This window comes from Macaca mulatta, chromosome 5, assembly GCF_049350105.2.
Source record: "Macaca mulatta isolate MMU2019108-1 chromosome 5, T2T-MMU8v2.0, whole genome shotgun sequence".
Classification (NCBI taxonomy): Eukaryota; Metazoa; Chordata; class Mammalia; order Primates; family Cercopithecidae; genus Macaca; species Macaca mulatta.
The window spans coordinates 130,440,522-130,445,465 of record NC_133410.1 but is presented as its reverse complement, the minus strand read 5'-3'; the positions used below and the strand labels follow the sequence as shown (position 1 = coordinate 130,445,465).

Here is a 4,944-nt window from a genome sequence, read left to right as displayed (position 1 = left end):
ACAGAATGGGTTCCAGTCGCATCACAGCGGTCTCATTTCTTCAGTGTGGCAGTAGTACTTTGTTTTTATAGACGCAATCAATTTTGGAGATTTTCCAATATTTGCAGAGCCAGCCTCATTGTGCCCCTCAGAGACACCAGCAGCCACTAGCGGGAATTCACTTTTTTGTGAAGTCTGAATTCCTGCCCCATGGACTTCCTCCTCCATGCTCAGAGATACCTCCTCCAGCTAAGAAATACACTCTTTTCAGAGGTCTGAGAGTCAGCTCCCTGGGGCCCCTTGTCCGAAGCCTAAGAAGCTTTAATAGTTCCAACCTCATCCTTGTGTTCTCTTAACTCTAGGGATTGTAGCTGCTTCCTGTAGTTGCTAGTTTAATGATACTTTACTGTTCTTTAACTTTTTTTTGTTGTTGAAAATTCTTTCACCTAATTTAGTTCTTTATATTAAACTCTCCCTGTTAAAATACCTTATGTGATTTTTATTCTCCTAACAGGTCTCTATCCCATATATATAAAACTGTAGTCACTGATTTTTAACACTGAGTGGATTTAAAAAAAATTCAGAAGTCTTAATTGACCCATCCTTGAGGATTCATATTATTATTCATGAACCATTTGTTTTTGTTTGTATATGCGTCTTCCCATTGTCAGTCCCTCGGAGGTATGTTCTATCATTATCACCTGGTTTCTAAGGAAAAAATTTTAATTGATATAGTTGATCTGAGGTCTTTCTTTTCAACCTTTCAGATTTTCCACATGGGATCATTACAAATGAATTGAATTAGAGTTGGGCATATGCTGATTTAGGTCAAGCAAGAATCTAATGCATTGCTGAACTTTATTTTTGATTTTTTAGAACAAATAGAATAAAACAATAGGTAAGTTGCTTTTGAGAAGTCAGGCTAATGGAACACTATTATTTGAAACTCAAGAATAAGGTTTTCTTATATGTATTTGCTCACCTTGACACTTGATGCTGAATATACAAACCAGGTCTATATGATGGAAGGCAGGGAGACTATGACTTAGGCTTACTTTCAATTCACCTTCTTCCATAGACTGTGTTAATAAGACTATTCCAGTCCTTAAATCTCTGATGGGCTGAAGATGCAGACATTCCCATCTTGAGTTTATGGGGAGGACCTTTCAGAGACTTCATCTGTAAGGGCACAGGACAGGCAGTAACTGACACTCTGCAAAGTGTTAGCTAATCAGCAAAGTCAGCCTCCCCAAATCCCTGCTTGAAGAGTTGCTTAACTGTATAGTAGTTCTATGTTTAACTTTTTGAGAAATGGTAACATTTTTTTCCACAGTGGCTGCACCACTCTACCAGCAATGAACAAACATTCCAATTTCTCCACATCCTCACCAACTTTGTTTTCTAGCTTTTTGATAAGAGCCATAACTAACGGGTGTGAATGTGTCTTATTGTGGTTTTAATTTACATTTCCCTAATGACTAGTGATATTGAACATCTTTGCATATGCTTATTGCCCATTTGTATATCTTCTTTGGAGAAATATTTTTCAAGCTCTTTGCACATTTTTTGTACTAGGTAGTTTGCTTTTTTGTTGCTGAGTTGTAAGAATTCTTTATATATTCTTGCTCTTAACCCCTTACTGGAGATACAATTTGCAATTATTTTTTCCCATTTTGTGGGTTGTATTTTTATTCTCTTGATGCACAGAAATTTTAAAATTAGTTAAAATTCAATTTATCTAGTTTTTCTTTTGCTGCTTGCACTTTTGATATGTACAGGTAGATTTTAAAGCTGGATTGGCTTACTCTTTTTTAATCAATTAACTATTTAAAAAATTTTTAAATATGTAACTTTTATTTTAAGTTCAGGGATACATGTGCAGGTTTGTCATAGAGGTAAATTTGTTTCATGGGAGTTCATTGTACAAATTATTTTGTCACCAAGGTATTAAACCTAGTACCCATTAATTGTTTTTCCTGATCCTCTCTCTCCGCTCACCCTCCACTCTCTGATAGGCCCTAGTGTATTTTTCCCCTCTATATGTCCATGTGTTCTCATCATTTAGCTCCTAGTTGTAAGTGAAAACATGTGGTATTTAGTTTTCTGTTCCTGTGCTAGTTTGCTAAGGATAATGGCCTTCAGCTCCATCCGTGTTCCTGCAAAAGAAATAATTTTATTCTTTTGTGGCTGCATAGTATTCCATGGTGTATATATACCACATTTTCTTTATTTAATCTACCACTGATGGACATTTAGGTTGATTGTATGTCTTTGCTATTGTGAATAGTGCTGTAATGAACACGTGGTTTTATGATAGAACGATTTATGTTCTTTGGTATATATACCTACCTAGTAATGGGATTGCTGGATTGAATGGTATTTCTATTTTTAGATCTTTGAGGAATCACCAAACTGTCTTCCACAATGGTTGAACTAACACTCCCACCAACAGTGTATAAGTTCTCCACAACCTCACCAACATCTGTTATTTTTTTACCTTTTAATAATAGCCACTCTGACTGGTGTGAGATGGTATCTCATTGCGGTTTTGATATGCATTTCTCTAATAATCACTGATGTTGGGTTTTCTTTTCATATGGTTGTTGGCTACATGTATGCCTTCTTTTGAAAAGTATCTGTTCATATTCTCTACCCACTTTTTAATGAGGTTGTTTGTTTTCTTCTCATAAATTTGTTTAAGTTTCTTTTAGATGCTGGATATTAGACCATTGTCTGATGCATAGTTTGCAAAAATTTTCTCCTGTTTTGTGGGTTGCCCATTCACTCTGTTGATAGTTTCTTTTGCTGTGAAGAAGCTCTGTAATTTAATTAGATCCCATTTGTCAATTTTTTCTTTTGTTATAATTGCTTTTGGTGTCCTTGTCATGAAATCTTTGCCCCGTTCCTATGTCCAGGATGGAATTGCCTAGATTGTCCTCCAGGATTTTTCTAGTTTTGAGTTTCACATTTAAGTCTTTAATTTTTTTATGTGGTATAAAGAATGGATTTATTTTCAATCTTCTGCATATGGCCAGCCAGTTATCCCAGCATCATTTATTGAATATGGAGTCATTTCCCCATTGCTTGTTTTTGTCAGTTTTGCCAAAGATCATATAGTTGTAGGTATGCGACCTTATTTCTGGATTCTCTCTTCTGCTCTGTTGGCCTATGTGTCTGTTTTTGTACCAGTGCCATGCTATTTTGGTTACTGTATCCCTGTAGTATAGTTTGAAGTTAAGTAACAAGATGCCTCCAGCTTTATTCTTTTTGCTTAGGATTGCCTTGGCTATTCAGGCTCTTTTTTGGTTCCATATGAATTTTAAAATAGCTTTTTCTAGTTCTGTGAAGAATGTAACTGGTATTTTTTTTTTTCCAGGCTTAATTCACTTTATTTTTCTTGTATAAAAACCCTATGTTGTAGCCACAGCTGGAGCCTGGGTCCGTGGCACAGAGACTCTGGTGTGGGTCTTGACAAGGTGGTCAGTGAATTCCTGATAGGGAGACTTGGTAAACACAGTCTCCTTCCAGAGGTCAGGGGTCAGGTAGCTGTAGGTCTTAGAGATGGCATCAAAGGTGGCCTTGGTGAAGTTGCCCAGGGTGGCAGTGCAGCCCCGGACTGAGGTGTAGCAGTCATCAATACCAGCCATCATGAGCAGCTCCTTGGGCACAGGCGCTGAGACGATGCCAGTGCCCCGGGTGCAGGGATGAGGCGCACCAGCACAGAGCCCAGCGGCCTGTCACCTTGCACAGGACGGTGTGGGGCTTGCGGATCTTGTTCCCCCAGTAGACCCTGCGCACCGGGACAATGGAGAGTTTGGCCAGGATGATGACCCCACAAATGGCGGTGGCCACCTCCTTGGAGCACTTAACACTCAGGCCGACGTGGCCATTGTAGTCCCCGATAGCAACAAACGCCTTGAACCTAGTGCGCTGGCCAGCACTGGTCTGCTTCTGCACAGGCATAATCTTCAAAACCTCGTCTTTGAGAGAGGCCCCCAAGAAAAAGTCAAGGATCTCAGATTCCTTAATGGGCAGGGAGAAGAGGTAGATCTCCTCCAGGGACTTGATCTTTATGTCCTTGACCAAGCTGCCCAGCCTGGTGACGGGCATCCACTCCTTATCCTCGGCCTTGCCTCCGCGAGCTCCGCGGCCTCGGCCCCGGCCCAGTCCACGGCCGCCATCCTGGCCCCGGATGCCACTGCCGAAACCTCCGCGGAAGCCACCGCGGTTCCCCATCCCAGGGCCACTGGGGCCTCTGGACCCCCCGTCTGCACTGGCGTCATCCGCCATTTGGTGTTTTCTCGGAGAAGAAGAGCGTAACTAGTAGTTTAATAGGAATAGTATTTAATCTATAAATTGCTTGGGCACTATGGTCACTTTAATGATATTGATTCTTCTATCCATCAATATGGAACATTTTTGCATTTGTTCATGTCATCTCTGATTTCTTTGAGTCGTGTTTTGTAGTTCTCTTTGTAGAGATCTTTCACCTCCCTGGTTAGCTGTATTCCTAGGTAAAATACCTGGAAATTTTTCTGTGGCAATTGTAAATGGTGATTGCATTCCTGATTTGGCTCTTACTTTGTTGTTTGTGTGTAGTGGGTTGGCTCATTCTAAAAGTCAGCTCGTCACTCAAAACTTATCTTCAACTGTAGAAGTGGGTTTGCATATATTAATTATTTTTTATTAAAACATTGTAGTAAAACTTATTAACATAATTAGCTTGACTTAATTCAGAGGAAAAGCTCCATGTGCACAGGTGTTTTTTTTTGTTTTTCAACTATCTTCTCCATGTTTCTGGCTGTGCCCATCATAATATCATGCAAGAGCCTATCAGAATCTAACAGAATACTCTTACCTAACTCCATTAGGTAGGAGTTAGCCCTCTTAGGCAATTGGGAACTGCAATATCCGTTCTAACTGCAAATGGCTGTTAATAGAGGAGAACTCAAAAACCAGTGGCTT

General features: G+C 39.8%; 1 pseudogene; it reads right to left on the bottom strand.

The window, feature by feature from the left end:
• Positions 1–3,367: 3,367 nt before the first annotated feature.
• On the bottom strand, positions 3,368–4,292 carry LOC709624 (small ribosomal subunit protein uS5 pseudogene; annotated as a pseudogene).
• Between the last annotated feature and the right edge of the window lie 652 nt (positions 4,293–4,944).